Source organism: Rhopalosiphum maidis, chromosome 3 (assembly GCF_003676215.2).
Source record: "Rhopalosiphum maidis isolate BTI-1 chromosome 3, ASM367621v3, whole genome shotgun sequence".
NCBI classification, from domain to species: domain Eukaryota; kingdom Metazoa; phylum Arthropoda; class Insecta; order Hemiptera; family Aphididae; genus Rhopalosiphum; species Rhopalosiphum maidis.
Genome location: NC_040879.1, coordinates 16,098,743 through 16,123,174, shown reverse-complemented (window position 1 = coordinate 16,123,174; position 24,432 = coordinate 16,098,743). Strand labels below are relative to the sequence as shown.

The window sequence follows — 24,432 nt, the reverse complement described above, 5'->3', positions numbered from 1 at the left end:
GGAGGGATAATCGATTATTTATAGAAATAACTAATAATACTGCATTATTTAGAATTTAAATTTTGTATTTAGACTGGAAACATGTATTTTAATGAAACTCATAATAGGTATAACTGTGCTATAAATATATTTTAATATATTTTATACAAGATTTTCAAAAAGTGTAGAAACGGTCTATTTTTTTCTTCGTTATTGAACATTTTAAATATTAACAAGAAGTCTATAATTAATATTTGGGAATACTTTTCTAAATTATTATTTTACATGCTAGAGTTATAAACTTTTCATTTTTTGTTTTACATATTGTATAAAAATAATAATAAGTACCTATACAGTTTAAATATTAGTTTATTTTGAAAACTTTTTGCAATACAATAGTACCATACAAAGTAAAATAATACTAAGGTGTTCTATAAAATTTTTAAATAGACAAAAAATACTCCCGATAAAAAATAAATTGTAATTATTTTTTGAAAATAAAAAGAATAAAAATTGGTAAAATTTATCATTTTAATACACCGTTATTGCCATGTTACACTCGTAATAAAATATTATTCTTCAAAAACGTGTTGTAATTGTTATAGTTTAGTTCAAATTTAGTTTATGTAATTATGTTATCAGAGGCAGATTTATCTTTTTTACGGCTGTATAGGCACCAACAATTTGCCGCCCCTAAAATAGGTGAATAAGTTAAAATACCTACTCTAAATATTAAATTTATAGACAATAGCAGTGGACATCCATTTGAATTTTAAACTACCTATGTTTTTATTTTGATTATTTTATTTAGCCTACTTTGAAAAATGTTAATGGATTTCCATTGAATTTTAATAAAATCCTACAATGATAATTTTTATTAATATTACAAAACTATAACTATTGTTAGGAGCATTAAGTAAAACACAACAAATTACAATTTATAATAATAAACTGTATTTTTATATAATACAAATTAAAAGGCATACAAAACAGATGTATAACTTTAACATCTTAACTAATGTATACTGCATATAAAATAAGGTAATTTAACTTTAAATGATGAAGTCTTGCTTTTATATTTGCAAATTATTTTATAAATCTTCATATGATAATGAAACAAGAAGACTTAACTCAATTGTTGGAATTGCCATGATGTTTCTTACTAACACGTTTAAAATCCATGGCTGTAGAATCTTACCATTGACATGCGATACGAGTACGTGGGTTGAGACATTTTAACCGGATTTGACTTTTACAACTCCTATCAACAAATCTTCGTGAACACTGTATTTGCCCGTCACTCCGACATCGAGTGCGGTAGGATGACTTGATAAAACGGTTTCTATGTCGATCGGAGCTATCTATGTACATTTATATAATAAATGTTATTATTTAAGTATATGTAATGGCGCGATTTAAAGAATATCACACGGTTTTCGATCGAAATTCCAAATCGAATAGCTATTCGGTCCTTGTAAATCATCAACTCTTTAATCGGACCGACAATGATCAAACAGCAATCGTCCGTATAGTATCCAACATCACCGCTCCTGCACCAACCGTCCTCGTCGTACGGACGAATCGTTTTCTTCATGTCGCTGTTGACATATCCCATCATGTTGGACACCGATTTAATACGAATTTCGCCTTCAGTATTTGGCCAACACATTCGCAAGTTTCCAAGCTAACGATCAAAAACGACGTTTAAAACATTATTATTATTATTATTATTATTATTTAATAACCACGACACACAATTTTTTTTTCGACTAACTTTGATTTTTATACCAGCCGCTGGTCTCCCGACAGATCCGTCTCTGACGGTACTTATACCCGAATCCATCGACCAAACCGCTATAATACCCTGTTCAGATGCGCCGTACCCTTGTTTGATCGGTATTCTTCCCCGCAGTAAATCGTTTACCACTGTCACTTGTAAATCAGCTCGCATCGGAGACCCGCCAACTACGCATGTCGTTATACTCTGGGTATTATATTTGCCGTTTGACAGGACATCATTTCATTGATAGTAGCTACACCGGTCATTAAAAATGTTGGCTATATAACACATAAACATAGGTAAATCATGTCGTACAATTGGTGTGATATTCTATTCTATGACGCACTATTATGTTACGCGTGTATATGTAAAGTATATATATATATATATATATATATATAGTATGTATTCGATTTAGCGTTATCTATAACCTAATTTTACATATAAAATATATTGTAACTTAAAAGATATAAGCGGTTATTAAACGTTGGTAGTAAAGTAGGAAAAAATAATAGTGTTTACTGCTTACTTTAAATTTGTCTATTGAATCAAGTCTTTGTTCAGTGGTTGAATTGGTCGAGAGAATAATAGACTTGGTTTGTCAAAATGAATACCGAACATCATTAATAAAATTTCCGCGTACCAATATATAGGAGAGAAGTGATTATAAATTTGTTTTCAATAGGTCCTTCCATTAATGACCTTAAAATTAACCATATTTTTTTTTTAAACTCATGCATTGATCTCACTGACTTATTTAATTTAAACACTCACCGCTTGAACGATATTAAAGCTGATTTCATAGCGTCGTCAGACAAATAAATTCCTTTCGGAGTTCCTGTAGTACAACTCGAACATATAATAGCACATGGGCCAATTGGATTTTTTGTATTTATCGGACGGGCAAACAAAATTTGTTCCGCCGCGACAACGACGGTACACGAATAGGTAGTAAAGCTATCACGAACCATGGTAGAAATCTTCAATATCGATTGATGCGTAATATTATATTTAATACATCTGTTATTGTACTCATACTAAGCGTATTGCAAAATAATACGCATGGTTTGGACTCGTCGATGAGCGCTATAAAGACATCTATAAAACATCGTTAATGACAAATCAAACTATATAATATTGTACGAAATCAAATCATTACCATTACTTTTTCTTAAACCGTGATCCAACGCAGCTATAGTCGATCCGATCAAAATCCCAGCTAACATAACTACTTGCGCTTCGTACGAGCCATAGTCTGTAATCATCACGACGTCTCCGTGTCCAAAACCATGACTTTTAAATGCAGTAACTATTGCATAAACGTCTTTTCAAGTTTGGATAACCGTACTCTTTACATATTATTATCCATGGCTGTAGAATCTTACCATTGACATGCGATACGAGTACGTGGGTTGAGACATTTTAACCGGATTTGACTTTTACAACTCCTATCAACAAATCTTCGTGAACACTGTATTTGCCCGTCACTCCGACATCGAGTGCGGTAGGATGACTTGATAAAACGGTTTCTATGTCGATCGGAGCTATCTATGTACATTTATATAATAAATGTTATTATTTAAGTATATGTAATGGCGCGATTTAAAGAATATCACACGGTTTTCGATCGAAATTCCAAATCGAATAGCTATTCGGTCCTTGTAAATCATCAACTCTTTAATCGGACCGACAATGATCAAACAGCAATCGTCCGTATAGTATCCAACATCACCGCTCCTGCACCAACCGTCCTCGTCGTACGGACGAATCGTTTTCTTCATGTCGCTGTTGACATATCCCATCATGTTGGACACCGATTTAATACGAATTTCGCCTTCAGTATTTGGCCAACACATTCGCCAGTTTCCAAGCTAACGATCAAAAACGACGTTTAAAACATTATTATTATTATTATTATTATTTAATAACCACGACACACAATTTTTTTTTCGACTAACTTTGATTTTTATACCAGCCGCTGGTCTCCCGACAGATCCGTCTCTGACGGTACTTATACCCGAATCCATCGACCAAACCGCTATAATACCCTGTTCAGATGCGCCGTACCCTTGTTTGATCGGTATTCTTCCCCGCAGTAAATCGTTTACCACTGTCACTTGTAAATCAGCTCGCATCGGAGACCCGCCAACTACGCATGTCGTTATACTCTGGGTATTATATTTGCCGTTTGACAGGACATCATTTCATTGATAGTAGCTACACCGGTCATTAAAAATGTTGGCTATATAACACATAAACATAGGTAAATCATGTCGTACAATAGGTGTGATATTCTATTCTATGACGCACTATTATGTTACGCGTGTATATGTAAAGTATATATATATATATATATATATATATAGTATGTATTCGATTTAGCGTTATCTATAACCTAATTTTACATATAAAATATATTGTAACTTAAAAGATATAAGCGGTTATTAAACGTTGGTAGTAAAGTAGGAAAAAATAATAGTGTTTACTGCTTACTTTAAATTTGTCTATTGAATCAAGTCTTTGTTCAGTGGTTGAATTGGTCGAGAGAATAATAGACTTGGTTTGTCAAAATGAATACCGAACATCATTAATAAAATTTCCGCGTACCAATATATAGGAGAGAAGTGATTATAAATTTGTTTTCAATAGGTCCTTCCATTAATGACCTTAAAATTAACCATATTTTTTTTTTAAACTCATGCATTGATCTCACTGACTTATTTAATTTAAACACTCACCGCTTGAACGATATTAAAGCTGATTTCATAGCGTCGTCAGACAAATAAATTCCTTTCGGAGTTCCTGTAGTACAACTCGAACATATAATAGCACATGGGCCAATTGGATTTTTTGTATTTATCGGACGGGCAAACAAAATTTGTTCCGCCGCGACAACGACGGTACACGAATAGGTAGTAAAGCTATCACGAACCATGGTAGAAATCTTCAATATCGATTGATGCGTAATATTATATTTAATACATCTGTTATTGTACTCATACTAAGCGTATTGCAAAATAATACGCATGGTTTGGACTCGTCGATGAGCGCTATAAAGACATCTATAAAACATCGTTAATGACAAATCAAACTATATAATATTGTACGAAATCAAATCATTACCATTACTTTTTCTTAAACCGTGATCCAACGCAGCTATAGTCGATCCGATCAAAATCCCAGCTAACATAACTACTTGCGCTTCGTACGAGCCATAGTCTGTAATCATCACGACGTCTCCGTGTCCAAAACCATGACTTTTAAATGCAGTAACTATTGCATAAACGTCTTTTCAAGTTTGGATAACCGTACTCTTTACATATTATTATCCATGGCTGTAGAATCTTACCATTGACATGCGATACGAGTACGTGGGTTGAGACATTTTAACCGGATTTGACTTTTACAACTCCTATCAACAAATCTTCGTGAACACTGTATTTGCCCGTCACTCCGACATCGAGTGCGGTAGGATGACTTGATAAAACGGTTTCTATGTCGATCGGAGCTATCTATGTACATTTATATAATAAATGTTATTATTTAAGTATATGTAATGGCGCGATTTAAAGAATATCACACGGTTTTCGATCGAAATTCCAAATCGAATAGCTATTCGGTCCTTGTAAATCATCAACTCTTTAATCGGACCGACAATGATCAAACAGCAATCGTCCGTATAGTATCCAACATCACCGCTCCTGCACCAACCGTCCTCGTCGTACGGACGAATCGTTTTCTTCATGTCGCTGTTGACATATCCCATCATGTTGGACACCGATTTAATACGAATTTCGCCTTCAGTATTTGGCCAACACATTCGCCAGTTTCCAAGCTAACGATCAAAAACGACGTTTAAAACATTATTATTATTATTATTTAATAACCACGACACACAATTTTTTTTTCGACTAACTTTGATTTTTATACCAGCCGCTGGTCTCCCGACAGATCCGTCTCTGACGGTACTTATACCCGAATCCATCGACCAAACCGCTATAATACCCTGTTCAGATGCGCCGTACCCTTGTTTGATCGGTATTCTTCCCCGCAGTAAATCGTTTACCACTGTCACTTGTAAATCAGCTCGCATCGGAGACCCGCCAACTACGCATGTCGTTATACTCTGGGTATTATATTTGCCGTTTGACAGGACATCATTTCATTGATAGTAGCTACACCGGTCATTAAAAATGTTGGCTATATAACACATAAACATAGGTAAATCATGTCGTACAATAGGTGTGATATTCTATTCTATGACGCACTATTATGTTACGCGTGTATATGTAAAGTATATATATATATATATATATATATATATATAGTATGTATTCGATTTAGCGTTATCTATAACCTAATTTTACATATAAAATATATTGTAACTTAAAAGATATAAGCGGTTATTAAACGTTGGTAGTAAAGTAGGAAAAAATAATAGTGTTTACTGCTTACTTTAAATTTGTCTATTGAATCAAGTCTTTGTTCAGTGGTTGAATTGGTCGAGAGAATAATAGACTTGGTTTGTCAAAATGAATACCGAACATCATTAATAAAATTTCCGCGTACCAATATATAGGAGAGAAGTGATTATAAATTTGTTTTCAATAGGTCCTTCCATTAATGACCTTAAAATTAACCATATTTTTTTTTTAAACTCATGCATTGATCTCACTGACTTATTTAATTTAAACACTCACCGCTTGAACGATATTAAAGCTGATTTCATAGCGTCGTCAGACAAATAAATTCCTTTCGGAGTTCCTGTAGTACAACTCGAACATATAATAGCACATGGGCCAATTGGATTTTTTGTATTTATCGGACGGGCAAACAAAATTTGTTCCGCCGCGACAACGACGGTACACGAATAGGTAGTAAAGCTATCACGAACCATGGTAGAAATCTTCAATATCGATTGATGCGTAATATTATATTTAATACATCTGTTATTGTACTCATACTAAGCGTATTGCAAAATAATACGCATGGTTTGGACTCGTCGATGAGCGCTATAAAGACATCTATAAAACATCGTTAATGACAAATCAAACTATATAATATTGTACGAAATCAAATCATTACCATTACTTTTTCTTAAACCGTGATCCAACGCAGCTATAGTCGATCCGATCAAAATCCCAGCTAACATAACTACTTGCGCTTCGTACGAGCCATAGTCTGTAATCATCACGACGTCTCCGTGTCCAAAACCATGACTTTTAAATGCAGTAACTATTGCATAAACGTCTTTTCAAGTTTGGATAACCGTACTCTTTACATATTATTATCCATGGCTGTAGAATCTTACCATTGACATGCGATACGAGTACGTGGGTTGAGACATTTTAACCGGATTTGACTTTTACAACTCCTATCAACAAATCTTCGTGAACACTGTATTTGCCCGTCACTCCGACATCGAGTGCGGTAGGATGACTTGATAAAACGGTTTCTATGTCGATCGGAGCTATCTATGTACATTTATATAATAAATGTTATTATTTAAGTATATGTAATGGCGCGATTTAAAGAATATCACACGGTTTTCGATCGAAATTCCAAATCGAATAGCTATTCGGTCCTTGTAAATCATCAACTCTTTAATCGGACCGACAATGATCAAACAGCAATCGTCCGTATAGTATCCAACATCACCGCTCCTGCACCAACCGTCCTCGTCGTACGGACGAATCGTTTTCTTCATGTCGCTGTTGACATATCCCATCATGTTGGACACCGATTTAATACGAATTTCGCCTTCAGTATTTGGCCAACACATTCGCCAGTTTCCAAGCTAACGATCAAAAACGACGTTTAAAACATTATTATTATTATTATTTAATAACCACGACACACAATTTTTTTTTCGACTAACTTTGATTTTTATACCAGCCGCTGGTCTCCCGACAGATCCGTCTCTGACGGTACTTATACCCGAATCCATCGACCAAACCGCTATAATACCCTGTTCAGATGCGCCGTACCCTTGTTTGATCGGTATTCTTCCCCGCAGTAAATCGTTTACCACTGTCACTTGTAAATCAGCTCGCATCGGAGACCCGCCAACTACGCATGTCGTTATACTCTGGGTATTATATTTGCCGTTTGACAGGACATCATTTCATTGATAGTAGCTACACCGGTCATTAAAAATGTTGGCTATATAACACATAAACATAGGTAAATCATGTCGTACAATAGGTGTGATATTCTATTCTATGACGCACTATTATGTTACGCGTGTATATGTAAAGTATATATATATATATATATATATATATATAGTATGTATTCGATTTAGCGTTATCTATAACCTAATTTTACATATAAAATATATTGTAACTTAAAAGATATAAGCGGTTATTAAACGTTGGTAGTAAAGTAGGAAAAAATAATAGTGTTTACTGCTTACTTTAAATTTGTCTATTGAATCAAGTCTTTGTTCAGTGGTTGAATTGGTCGAGAGAATAATAGACTTGGTTTGTCAAAATGAATACCGAACATCATTAATAAAATTTCCGCGTACCAATATATAGGAGAGAAGTGATTATAAATTTGTTTTCAATAGGTCCTTCCATTAATGACCTTAAAATTAACCATATTTTTTTTTTAAACTCATGCATTGATCTCACTGACTTATTTAATTTAAACACTCACCGCTTGAACGATATTAAAGCTGATTTCATAGCGTCGTCAGACAAATAAATTCCTTTCGGAGTTCCTGTAGTACAACTCGAACATATAATAGCACATGGGCCAATTGGATTTTTTGTATTTATCGGACGGGCAAACAAAATTTGTTCCGCCGCGACAACGACGGTACACGAATAGGTAGTAAAGCTATCACGAACCATGGTAGAAATCTTCAATATCGATTGATGCGTAATATTATATTTAATACATCTGTTATTGTACTCATACTAAGCGTATTGCAAAATAATACGCATGGTTTGGACTCGTCGATGAGCGCTATAAAGACATCTATAAAACATCGTTAATGACAAATCAAACTATATAATATTGTACGAAATCAAATCATTACCATTACTTTTTCTTAAACCGTGATCCAACGCAGCTATAGTCGATCCGATCAAAATCCCAGCTAACATAACTACTTGCGCTTCGTACGAGCCATAGTCTGTAATCATCACGACGTCTCCGTGTCCAAAACCATGACTTTTAAATGCAGTAACTATTGCATAAACGTCTTTTCAAGTTTGGATAACCGTACTCTTTACATATTATTATCCATGGCTGTAGAATCTTACCATTGACATGCGATACGAGTACGTGGGTTGAGACATTTTAACCGGATTTGACTTTTACAACTCCTATCAACAAATCTTCGTGAACACTGTATTTGCCCGTCACTCCGACATCGAGTGCGGTAGGATGACTTGATAAAACGGTTTCTATGTCGATCGGAGCTATCTATGTACATTTATATAATAAATGTTATTATTTAAGTATATGTAATGGCGCGATTTAAAGAATATCACACGGTTTTCGATCGAAATTCCAAATCGAATAGCTATTCGGTCCTTGTAAATCATCAACTCTTTAATCGGACCGACAATGATCAAACAGCAATCGTCCGTATAGTATCCAACATCACCGCTCCTGCACCAACCGTCCTCGTCGTACGGACGAATCGTTTTCTTCATGTCGCTGTTGACATATCCCATCATGTTGGACACCGATTTAATACGAATTTCGCCTTCAGTATTTGGCCAACACATTCGCCAGTTTCCAAGCTAACGATCAAAAACGACGTTTAAAACATTATTATTATTATTATTTAATAACCACGACACACAATTTTTTTTTCGACTAACTTTGATTTTTATACCAGCCGCTGGTCTCCCGACAGATCCGTCTCTGACGGTACTTATACCCGAATCCATCGACCAAACCGCTATAATACCCTGTTCAGATGCGCCGTACCCTTGTTTGATCGGTATTCTTCCCCGCAGTAAATCGTTTACCACTGTCACTTGTAAATCAGCTCGCATCGGAGACCCGCCAACTACGCATGTCGTTATACTCTGGGTATTATATTTGCCGTTTGACAGGACATCATTTCATTGATAGTAGCTACACCGGTCATTAAAAATGTTGGCTATATAACACATAAACATAGGTAAATCATGTCGTACAATAGGTGTGATATTCTATTCTATGACGCACTATTATGTTACGCGTGTATATGTAAAGTATATATATATATATATATATATATATATAGTATGTATTCGATTTAGCGTTATCTATAACCTAATTTTACATATAAAATATATTGTAACTTAAAAGATATAAGCGGTTATTAAACGTTGGTAGTAAAGTAGGAAAAAATAATAGTGTTTACTGCTTACTTTAAATTTGTCTATTGAATCAAGTCTTTGTTCAGTGGTTGAATTGGTCGAGAGAATAATAGACTTGGTTTGTCAAAATGAATACCGAACATCATTAATAAAATTTCCGCGTACCAATATATAGGAGAGAAGTGATTATAAATTTGTTTTCAATAGGTCCTTCCATTAATGACCTTAAAATTAACCATATTTTTTTTTTAAACTCATGCATTGATCTCACTGACTTATTTAATTTAAACACTCACCGCTTGAACGATATTAAAGCTGATTTCATAGCGTCGTCAGACAAATAAATTCCTTTCGGAGTTCCTGTAGTACAACTCGAACATATAATAGCACATGGGCCAATTGGATTTTTTGTATTTATCGGACGGGCAAACAAAATTTGTTCCGCCGCGACAACGACGGTACACGAATAGGTAGTAAAGCTATCACGAACCATGGTAGAAATCTTCAATATCGATTGATGCGTAATATTATATTTAATACATCTGTTATTGTACTCATACTAAGCGTATTGCAAAATAATACGCATGGTTTGGACTCGTCGATGAGCGCTATAAAGACATCTATAAAACATCGTTAATGACAAATCAAACTATATAATATTGTACGAAATCAAATCATTACCATTACTTTTTCTTAAACCGTGATCCAACGCAGCTATAGTCGATCCGATCAAAATCCCAGCTAACATAACTACTTGCGCTTCGTACGAGCCATAGTCTGTAATCATCACGACGTCTCCGTGTCCAAAACCATGACTTTTAAATGCAGTAACTATTGCATAAACGTCTTTTCAAGTTTGGATAACCGTACTCTTTACATATTATTATCCATGGCTGTAGAATCTTACCATTGACATGCGATACGAGTACGTGGGTTGAGACATTTTAACCGGATTTGACTTTTACAACTCCTATCAACAAATCTTCGTGAACACTGTATTTGCCCGTCACTCCGACATCGAGTGCGGTAGGATGACTTGATAAAACGGTTTCTATGTCGATCGGAGCTATCTATGTACATTTATATAATAAATGTTATTATTTAAGTATATGTAATGGCGCGATTTAAAGAATATCACACGGTTTTCGATCGAAATTCCAAATCGAATAGCTATTCGGTCCTTGTAAATCATCAACTCTTTAATCGGACCGACAATGATCAAACAGCAATCGTCCGTATAGTATCCAACATCACCGCTCCTGCACCAACCGTCCTCGTCGTACGGACGAATCGTTTTCTTCATGTCGCTGTTGACATATCCCATCATGTTGGACACCGATTTAATACGAATTTCGCCTTCAGTATTTGGCCAACACATTCGCCAGTTTCCAAGCTAACGATCAAAAACGACGTTTAAAACATTATTATTATTATTATTATTATTATTAATAACCACGACACACAATTTTTTTTTCGACTAACTTTGATTTTTATACCAGCCGCTGGTCTCCCGACAGATCCGTCTCTGACGGTACTTATACCCGAATCCATCGACCAAACCGCTATAATACCCTGTTCAGATGCGCCGTACCCTTGTTTGATCGGTATTCTTCCCCGCAGTAAATCGTTTACCACTGTCACTTGTAAATCAGCTCGCATCGGAGACCCGCCAACTACGCATGTCGTTATACTCTGGGTATTATATTTGCCGTTTGACAGGACATCATTTCATTGATAGTAGCTACACCGGTCATTAAAAATGTTGGCTATATAACACATAAACATAGGTAAATCATGTCGTACAATAGGTGTGATATTCTATTCTATGACGCACTATTATGTTACGCGTGTATATGTAAAGTATATATATATATATATATATATATATAGTATGTATTCGATTTAGCGTTATCTATAACCTAATTTTACATATAAAATATATTGTAACTTAAAAGATATAAGCGGTTATTAAACGTTGGTAGTAAAGTAGGAAAAAATAATAGTGTTTACTGCTTACTTTAAATTTGTCTATTGAATCAAGTCTTTGTTCAGTGGTTGAATTGGTCGAGAGAATAATAGACTTGGTTTGTCAAAATGAATACCGAACATCATTAATAAAATTTCCGCGTACCAATATATAGGAGAGAAGTGATTATAAATTTGTTTTCAATAGGTCCTTCCATTAATGACCTTAAAATTAACCATATTTTTTTTTTAAACTCATGCATTGATCTCACTGACTTATTTAATTTAAACACTCACCGCTTGAACGATATTAAAGCTGATTTCATAGCGTCGTCAGACAAATAAATTCCTTTCGGAGTTCCTGTAGTACAACTCGAACATATAATAGCACATGGGCCAATTGGATTTTTTGTATTTATCGGACGGGCAAACAAAATTTGTTCCGCCGCGACAACGACGGTACACGAATAGGTAGTAAAGCTATCACGAACCATGGTAGAAATCTTCAATATCGATTGATGCGTAATATTATATTTAATACATCTGTTATTGTACTCATACTAAGCGTATTGCAAAATAATACGCATGGTTTGGACTCGTCGATGAGCGCTATAAAGACATCTATAAAACATCGTTAATGACAAATCAAACTATATAATATTGTACGAAATCAAATCATTACCATTACTTTTTCTTAAACCGTGATCCAACGCAGCTATAGTCGATCCGATCAAAATCCCAGCTAACATAACTACTTGCGCTTCGTACGAGCCATAGTCTGTAATCATCACGACGTCTCCGTGTCCAAAACCATGACTTTTAAATGCAGTAACTATTGCATAAACGTCTTTTCAAGTTTGGATAACCGTACTCTTTACATATTATTATCCATGGCTGTAGAATCTTACCATTGACATGCGATACGAGTACGTGGGTTGAGACATTTTAACCGGATTTGACTTTTACAACTCCTATCAACAAATCTTCGTGAACACTGTATTTGCCCGTCACTCCGACATCGAGTGCGGTAGGATGACTTGATAAAACGGTTTCTATGTCGATCGGAGCTATCTATGTACATTTATATAATAAATGTTATTATTTAAGTATATGTAATGGCGCGATTTAAAGAATATCACACGGTTTTCGATCGAAATTCCAAATCGAATAGCTATTCGGTCCTTGTAAATCATCAACTCTTTAATCGGACCGACAATGATCAAACAGCAATCGTCCGTATAGTATCCAACATCACCGCTCCTGCACCAACCGTCCTCGTCGTACGGACGAATCGTTTTCTTCATGTCGCTGTTGACATATCCCATCATGTTGGACACCGATTTAATACGAATTTCGCCTTCAGTATTTGGCCAACACATTCGCCAGTTTCCAAGCTAACGATCAAAAACGACGTTTAAAACATTATTATTATTATTATTATTATTATTATTTAATAACCACGACACACAATTTTTTTTTCGACTAACTTTGATTTTTATACCAGCCGCTGGTCTCCCGACAGATCCGTCTCTGACGGTACTTATACCCGAATCCATCGACCAAACCGCTATAATACCCTGTTCAGATGCGCCGTACCCTTGTTTGATCGGTATTCTTCCCCGCAGTAAATCGTTTACCACTGTCACTTGTAAATCAGCTCGCATCGGAGACCCGCCAACTACGCATGTCGTTATACTCTGGGTATTATATTTGCCGTTTGACAGGACATCATTTCATTGATAGTAGCTACACCGGTCATTAAAAATGTTGGCTATATAACACATAAACATAGGTAAATCATGTCGTACAATAGGTGTGATATTCTATTCTATGACGCACTATTATGTTACGCGTGTATATGTAAAGTATATATATATATATATATATATATATAGTATGTATTCGATTTAGCGTTATCTATAACCTAATTTTACATATAAAATATATTGTAACTTAAAAGATATAAGCGGTTATTAAACGTTGGTAGTAAAGTAGGAAAAAATAATAGTGTTTACTGCTTACTTTAAATTTGTCTATTGAATCAAGTCTTTGTTCAGTGGTTGAATTGGTCGAGAGAATAATAGACTTGGTTTGTCAAAATGAATACCGAACATCATTAATAAAATTTCCGCGTACCAATATATAGGAGAGAAGTGATTATAAATTTGTTTTCAATAGGTCCTTCCATTAATGACCTTAAAATTAACCATATTTTTTTTTTAAACTCATGCATTGATCTCACTGACTTATTTAATTTAAACACTCACCGCTTGAACGATATTAAAGCTGATTTCATAGCGTCGTCAGACAAATAAATTCCTTTCGGAGTTCCTGTAGTACAACTCGAACATATAATAGCACATGGGCCAATTGGATTTTTTGTATTTATCGGACGGGCAAACAAAATTTGTTCCGCCGCGACAACGACGGTACACGAATAGGTAGTAAAGCTATCACGAACCATGGTAGAAATCTTCAATATCGATTGATGCGTAATATTATATTTAATACATCTGTTATTGTACTCATACTAAGCGTATTGCAAAATAATACGCATGGTTTGGACTCGTCGATGAGCGCTATAAAGACATCTATAAAACATCGTTAATGACAAATCAAACTATATAATATTGTACGAAATCAAATCATTACCATTACTTTTTCTTAAACCGTGATCCAACGCAGCTATAGTCGATCCGATCAAAATCCCAGCTAACATAACTACTTGCGCTTCGTACGAGCCATAGTCTGTAATCATCACGACGTCTCCGTGTCCAAAACCATGACTTTTAAATGCAGTAACTATTGCATAAACGTCTTTTCAAGTTTGGATAACCGTACTCTTTACATATTATTATCCATGGCTGTAGAATCTTACCATTGACATGCGATACGAGTACGTGGGTTGAGACATTTTAACCGGATTTGACTTTTACAACTCCTATCAACAAATCTTCGTGAACACTGTATTTGCCCGTCACTCCGACATCGAGTGCGGTAGGATGACTTGATAAAACGGTTTCTATGTCGATCGGAGCTATCTATGTACATTTATATAATAAATGTTATTATTTAAGTATATGTAATGGCGCGATTTAAAGAATATCACACGGTTTTCGATCGAAATTCCAAATCGAATAGCTATTCGGTCCTTGTAAATCATCAACTCTTTAATCGGACCGACAATGATCAAACAGCAATCGTCCGTATAGTATCCAACATCACCGCTCCTGCACCAACCGTCCTCGTCGTACGGACGAATCGTTTTCTTCATGTCGCTGTTGACATATCCCATCATGTTGGACACCGATTTAATACGAATTTCGCCTTCAGTATTTGGCCAACACATTCGCCAGTTTCCAAGCTAACGATCAAAAACGACGTTTAAAACATTATTATTATTATTATTTAATAACCACGACACACAATTTTTTTTTCGACTAACTTTGATTTTTATACCAGCCGCTGGTCTCCCGACAGATCCGTCTCTGACGGTACTTATACCCGAATCCATCGACCAAACCGCTATAATACCCTGTTCAGATGCGCCGTACCCTTGTTTGATCGGTATTCTTCCCCGCAGTAAATCGTTTACCACTGTCACTTGTAAATCAGCTCGCATCGGAGACCCGCCAACTACGCATGTCGTTATACTCTGGGTATTATATTTGCCGTTTGACAGGACATCATTTCATTGATAGTAGCTACACCGGTCATTAAAAATGTTGGCTATATAACACATAAACATAGGTAAATCATGTCGTACAATAGGTGTGATATTCTATTCTATGACGCACTATTATGTTACGCGTGTATATGTAAAGTATATATATATATATATATATATATATATAGTATGTATTCGATTTAGCGTTATCTATAACCTAATTTTACATATAAAATATATTGTAACTTAAAAGATATAAGCGGTTATTAAACGTTGGTAGTAAAGTAGGAAAAAATAATAGTGTTTACTGCTTACTTTAAATTTGTCTATTGAATCAAGTCTTTGTTCAGTGGTTGAATTGGTCGAGAGAATAATAGACTTGGTTTGTCAAAATGAATACCGAACATCATTAATAAAATTTCCGCGTACCAATATATAGGAGAGAAGTGATTATAAATTTGTTTTCAATAGGTCCTTCCATTAATGACCTTAAAATTAACCATATTTTTTTTTTAAACTCATGCATTGATCTCACTGACTTATTTAATTTAAACACTCACCGCTTGAACGATATTAAAGCTGATTTCATAGCGTCGTCAGACAAATAAATTCCTTTCGGAGTTCCTGTAGTACAACTCGAACATATAATAGCACATGGGCCAATTGGATTTTTTGTATTTATCGGACGGGCAAACAAAATTTGTTCCGCCGCGACAACGACGGTACACGAATAGGTAGTAAAGCTATCACGAACCATGGTAGAAATCTTCAATATCGATTGATGCGTAATATTATATTTAATACATCTGTTATTGTACTCATACTAAGCGTATTGCAAAATAATACGCATGGTTTGGACTCGTCGATGAGCGCTATAAAGACATCTATAAAACATCGTTAATGACAAATCAAACTATATAATATTGTACGAAATCAAATCATTACCATTACTTTTTCTTAAACCGTGATCCAACGCAGCTATAGTCGATCCGATCAAAATCCCAGCTAACATAACTACTTGCGCTTCGTACGAGCCATAGTCTGTAATCATCACGACGTCTCCGTGTCCAAAACCATGACTTTTAAATGCAGTAACTATTGCATAAACGTCTTTTCAAGTTTGGATAACCGTACTCTTTACATATTATTATCCATGGCTGTAGAATCTTACCATTGACATGCGATACGAGTACGTGGGTTGAGACATTTTAACCGGATTTGACTTTTACAACTCCTATCAACAAATCTTCGTGAACACTGTATTTGCCCGTCACTCCGACATCGAGTGCGGTAGGATGACTTGATAAAACGGTTTCTATGTCGATCGGAGCTATCTATGTACATTTATATAATAAATGTTATTATTTAAGTATATGTAATGGCGCGATTTAAAGAATATCACACGGTTTTCGATCGAAATTCCAAATCGAATAGCTATTCGGTCCTTGTAAATCATCAACTCTTTAATCGGACCGACAATGATCAAACAGCAATCGTCCGTATAGTATCCAACATCACCGCTCCTGCACCAACCGTCCTCGTCGTACGGACGAATCGTTTTCTTCATGTCGCTGTTGACATATCCCATCATGTTGGACACCGATTTAATACGAATTTCGCCTTCAGTATTTGGCCAACACATTCGCCAGTTTCCAAGCTAACGATCAAAAACGACGTTTAAAACATTATTATTATTATTATTATTATTATTATTAATAACCACGACACACAATTTTTTTTTCGACTAACTTTGATTTTTATACCAGCCGCTGGTCTCCCGACAGATCCGTCTCTGACGGTACTTATACCCGAATCCATCGACCAAACCGCTATAATACCCTGTTCAGATGCGCCGTACCCTTGTTTGATCGGTATTCTTCCCCGCAGTAAATCGTTTACCACTGTCACTTGTAAATCAGCTCGCATCGGAGACCCGCCAACTACGCATGTCGTTATACTCTGGGTATTATATTTGCCGTTTGACAGGACATCATTTCATTGATAGTAGCTACACCGGTCATTAAAAATGTTGGCTATATAACACATAAACATAGGTAAATCATGTCGTACAATAGGTGTGATATTCTATTCTATGACGCACTATTATGTTACGCGTGTATATGTAAAGTATATATATATATATATATATATATATATAGTATGTATTCGATTTAGCGTTATCTATAACCTAATTTTACATATAAAATATATTGTAACTTAAAAGATATAAGCGGTTATTAAACGTTGGTAGTAAAGTAGGAAAAAATAATAGTGTTTACTGCTTACTTTAAATTTGTCTATTGAATCAAGTCTTTGTTCAGTGGTTGAATTGGTCGAGAGAATAATAGACTTGGTTTGTCAAAATGAATACCGAACATCATTAATAAAATTTCCGCGTACCAATATATAGGAGAGAAGTGATTATAAATTTGTTTTCAATAGGTCCTTCCATTAATGACCTTAAAATTAACCATATTTTTTTTTTAAACTCATGCATTGATCTCACTGACTTATTTAATTTAAACACTCACCGCTTGAACGATATTAAAGCTGATTTCATAGCGTCGTCAGACAAATAAATTCCTTTCGGAGTTCCTGTAGTACAACTCGAACATATAATAGCACATGGGCCAATTGGATTTTTTGTATTTATCGGACGGGCAAACAAAATTTGTTCCGCCGCGACAACGACGGTACACGAATAGGTAGTAAAGCTATCACGAACCATGGTAGAAATCTTCAATATCGATTGATGCGTAATATTATATTTAATACATCTGTTATTGTACTCATACTAAGCGTATTGCAAAATAATACGCATGGTTTGGACTCGTCGATGAGCGCTATAAAGACATCTATAAAACATCGTTAATGACAAATCAAACTATATAATATTGTACGAAATCAAATCATTACCATTACTTTTTCTTAAACCGTGATCCAACGCAGCTATAGTCGATCCGATCAAAATCCCAGCTAACATAACTACTTGCGCTTCGTACGAGCCATAGTCTGTAATCATCACGACGTCTCCGTGTCCAAAACCATGACTTTTAAATGCAGTAACTATTGCATAAACGTCTTTTCAAGTTTGGATAACCGTACTCTTTACATATTATTATCCATGGCTGTAGAATCTTACCATTGACATGCGATACGAGTACGTGGGTTGAGACATTTTAACCGGATTTGACTTTTACAACTCCTATCAACAAATCTTCGTGAACACTGTATTTGCCCGTCACTCCGACATCGAGTGCGGTAGGATGACTTGATAAAACGGTTTCTATGTCGATCGGAGCTATCTATGTACATTTATATAATAAATGTTATTATTTAAGTATATGTAATGGCGCGATTTAAAGAATATCACACGGTTTTCGATCGAAATTCCAAATCGAATAGCTATTCGGTCCTTGTAAATCATCAACTCTTTAATCGGACCGACAATGATCAAACAGCAATCGTCCGTATAGTATCCAACATCACCGCTCCTGCACCAACCGTCCTCGTCGTACGGACGAATCGTTTTCTTCATGTCGCTGTTGACATATCCCATCATGTTGGACACCGATTTAATACGAATTTCGCCTTCAGTATTTGGCCAACACATTCGCCAGTTTCCAAGCTAACGATCAAAAACGACGTTTAAAACATTATTATTATTATTATTATTATTATTATTTAATAACCACGACACACAATTTTTTTTTCGACTAACTTTGATTTTTATACCAGCCGCTGGTCTCCCGACAGATCCGTCTCTGACGGTACTTATACCCGAATCCATCGACCAAACCGCTATAATACCCTGTTCAGATGCGCCGTACCCTTGTTTGATCGGTATTCTTCCCCGCAGTAAATCGTTTACCACTGTCACTTGTAAATCAGCTCGCATCGGAGACCCGCCAACTACGCATGTCGTTATACTCTGGGTATTATATTTGCCGTTTGACAGGACATCATTTCATTGATAGTAGCTACACCGGTCATTAAAAATGTTGGCTATATAACACATAAACATAGGTAAATCATGTCGTACAATAGGTGTGATATTCTATTCTATGACGCACTATTATGTTACGCGTGTATATGTAAAGTATATATATATATATATATATATATAGTATGTATTCGATTTAGCGTTATCTATAACCTAATTTTACATATAAAATATATTGTAACTTAAAAGATATAAGCGGTTATTAAACGTTGGTAGTAAAGTAGGAAAAAATAATAGTGTTTACTGCTTACTTTAAATTTGTCTATTGAATCAAGTCTTTGTTCAGTGGTTGAATTGGTCGAGAGAATAATAGACTTGGTTTGTCAAAATGAATACCGAACATCATTAATAAAATTTCCGCGTACCAATATATAGGAGAGAAGTGATTATAAATTTGTTTTCAATAGGTCCTTCCATTAATGACCTTAAAATTAACCATATTTTTTTTTTAAACTCATGCATTGATCTCACTGACTTATTTAATTTAAACACTCACCGCTTGAACGATATTAAAGCTGATTTCATAGCGTCGTCAGACAAATAAATTCCTTTCGGAGTTCCTGTAGTACAACTCGAACATATAATAGCACATGGGCCAATTGGATTTTTTGTATTTATCGGACGGGCAAACAAAATTTGTTCCGCCGCGACAACGACGGTACACGAATAGGTAGTAAAGCTATCACGAACCATGGTAGAAATCTTCAATATCGATTGATGCGTAATATTATATTTAATACATCTGTTATTGTACTCATACTAAGCGTATTGCAAAATAATACGCATGGTTTGGACTCGTCGATGAGCGCTATAAAGACATCTATAAAACATCGTTAATGACAAATCAAACTATATAATATTGTACGAAATCAAATCATTACCATTACTTTTTCTTAAACCGTGATCCAACGCAGCTATAGTCGATCCGATCAAAATCCCAGCTAACATAACTACTTGCGCTTCGTACGAGCCATAGTCTGTAATCATCACGACGTCTCCGTGTCCAAAACCATGACTTTTAAATGCAGTAACTATTGCATAAACGTCTTTTCAAGTTTGGATAACCGTACTCTTTACATATTATTATCCATGGCTGTAGAATCTTACCATTGACATGCGATACGAGTACGTGGGTTGAGACATTTTAACCGGATTTGACTTTTACAACTCCTATCAACAAATCTTCGTGAACACTGTATTTGCCCGTCACTCCGACATCGAGTGCGGTAGGATGACTTGATAAAACGGTTTCTATGTCGATCGGAGCTATCTATGTACATTTATATAATAAATGTTATTATTTAAGTATATGTAATGGCGCGATTTAAAGAATATCACACGGTTTTCGATCGAAATTCCAAATCGAATAGCTATTCGGTCCTTGTAAATCATCAACTCTTTAATCGGACCGACAATGATCAAACAGCAATCGTCCGTATAGTATCCAACATCACCGCTCCTGCACCAACCGTCCTCGTCGTACGGACGAATCGTTTTCTTCATGTCGCTGTTGACATATCCCATCATGTTGGACACCGATTTAATACGAATTTCGCCTTCAGTATTTGGCCAACACATTCGCCAGTTTCCAAGCTAACGATCAAAAACGACGTTTAAAACATTATTATTATTATTATTATTATTATTTAATAACCACGACACACAATTTTTTTTTCGACTAACTTTGATTTTTATACCAGCCGCTGGTCTCCCGACAGATCCGTCTCTGACGGTACTTATACCCGAATCCATCGACCAAACCGCTATAATACCCTGTTCAGATGCGCCGTACCCTTGTTTGATCGGTATTCTTCCCCGCAGTAAATCGTTTACCACTGTCACTTGTAAATCAGCTCGCATCGGAGACCCGCCAACTACGCATGTCGTTATACTCTGGGTATTATATTTGCCGTTTGACAGGACATCATTTCATTGATAGTAGCTACACCGGTCATTAAAAATGTTGGCTATATAACACATAAACATAGGTAAATCATGTCGTACAATAGGTGTGATATTCTATTCTATGACGCACTATTATGTTACGCGTGTATATGTAAAGTATATATATATATATATATATATATATATAGTATGTATTCGATTTAGCGTTATCTATAACCTAATTTTACATATAAAATATATTGTAACTTAAAAGATATAAGCGGTTATTAAACGTTGGTAGTAAAGTAGGAAAAAATAATAGTGTTTACTGCTTACTTTAAATTTGTCTATTGAATCAAGTCTTTGTTCAGTGGTTGAATTGGTCGAGAGAATAATAGACTTGGTTTGTCAAAATGAATACCGAACATCATTAATAAAATTTCCGCGTACCAATATATAGGAGAGAAGTGATTATAAATTTGTTTTCAATAGGTCCTTCCATTAATGACCTTAAAATTAACCATATTTTTTTTTTAAACTCATGCATTGATCTCACTGACTTATTTAATTTAAACACTCACCGCTTGAACGATATTAAAGCTGATTTCATAGCGTCGTCAGACAAATAAATTCCTTTCGGAGTTCCTGTAGTACAACTCGAACATATAATAGCACATGGGCCAATTGGATTTTTTGTATTTATCGGACGGGCAAACAAAATTTGTTCCGCCGCGACAACGACGGTACACGAATAGGTAGTAAAGCTATCACGAACCATGGTAGAAATCTTCAATATCGATTGATGCGTAATATTATATTTAATACATCTGTTATTGTACTCATACTAAGCGTATTGCAAAATAATACGCATGGTTTGGACTCGTCGATGAGCGCTATAAAGACATCTATAAAACATCGTTAATGACAAATCAAACTATATAATATTGTACGAAATCAAATCATTACCATTACTTTTTCTTAAACCGTGATCCAACGCAGCTATAGTCGATCCGATCAAAATCCCAGCTAACATAACTACTTGCGCTTCGTACGAGCCATAGTCTGTAATCATCACGACGTCTCCGTGTCCAAAACCATGACTTTTAAATGCAGTAACTGTTGCATAATCGTCTTTTCAAATTTGGATAATCATACTCGTCTTTGGTAGAACAGTCGATCTGCATACATGGATTTGATAAACATTAAAACATATAAATACTAAAATACATAATAGGTATATATTAATATTTTGTTAGAAATGTATGTAACGAACTATTTATGTTATGCCTAAGCATCGTAGAATTTAAAATAACTTAGAGTAATATGACTTTCATTGTTATTTTATTGATCTTCAAATATTTCTGCTTTTGTTTTATTGTGCATAATCACTATTGGTCCAGATATGTGTATATTGAATGCCATTTTTTAAACGTTCACAAAGCTTACGAATAACTGCATGAAAATTTGAAACAACCCCATATTTATAGACAAACCGATTGCGTGTTTACATATTTTTGACCTGTGTACCTGTCGTTTTAGTATATTTAATACGTTTGCAAATATCATAATCTGTCTATTTGTTTAGTCATTATACATTTGAATTGATATTTCAGGATAATTAAGTGTATTATTCGGATGTAAATTCTTTTCGAAGGTCAGTGCTTCTATTAATTGTTTGCCGATCCTCAAATCTAGAAGTACATAGTGGAGTTCAGCAGTTGACACAACAACACAATACTTTTTCATTTGTTTACAATTTGACAGTTAAACATCCGTCAATTAAAATAGACTACTAAGTACGTTCCCATTATTATCGTTAACATAACCGATCAGATTCACGACATGACAGTATAAACTATAAGAGCATCTAACTTATTTAAGCATAGAATTGCATTTAAGCTATATCGTATAAAATAACTAATTATATAATATATTTTATTATTTATATTACATTTTTATTTTATTAATGTTTTAAGTATTACTGGACTTGTGTGAAATATGTTTAACGAATCAAGAATATAAGCTATTACCTATATATAGTCATTAAAGACAGTGTATAGTAAATATCAAAGTTTAATGTTTTTTTTTTATTATTATACTTTGACAATAGCTGATAAACAGCATTCAATTATATATTCTAATACAAACATAATTTATCAAAAGAGAATGAAAGTCTAAAGAATAATCACACAATTATTTTTTTGTTCAGTATACTTTGACCTCTGAATACCTATTATATTAATAAGATGAGACACTGTAGTGAATAGTAAATATTCAATTTAAATAGCCTTGGCTCTTGTACCTGTTAGTTTTTATCAATTTTTCTTTTTATTAAAAATAATTATATATTACTTATAATAGTCACCTCGTATGAAGAGGCAGCATATATTTGGCTTTATTTTAAATTAAACTTATTTTAATATAAATTACATAATTAAATTTACTGAATTGAAAATACACGAATAATGTCAAAAAGTACCTAATTAGGTACTTTCATTAAATATCATTACAAATAGCGGTGGTGGCCGATGTCTACAGGCCATGTTTTCGTTGTGGTGACACGGTATCTGCACCGCAAGGCTCAAATAGACTGCGAAATTTAATAATTATTAGTGTATTTTCTTAGAATTCAATGTAAAGCTTGAATATATTGTAACAGTATAATAATAATTTTATGTATATAAAAAAATTACTAATATCTAAGTTGTACATTGAATAATAATACAAAAATCAAAGCCCTGCAGAGTATTAATTGTATGAACAAAGGAAAGTCCTTCTATAACATTAAAAAATTTTAGGATACGGGGAGCACCACGGCGGACAACGGGTC

The 24,432-nt window shown here is 34.6% G+C and overlaps 1 pseudogene; it reads right to left on the bottom strand.

Moving 5' to 3' along the window:
* Positions 1–1,070: 1,070 nt before the first annotated feature.
* Positions 1,071–23,024, bottom strand: LOC113560147 (annotated as a pseudogene).
* Positions 23,025–24,432: the final 1,408 nt, after the last annotated feature.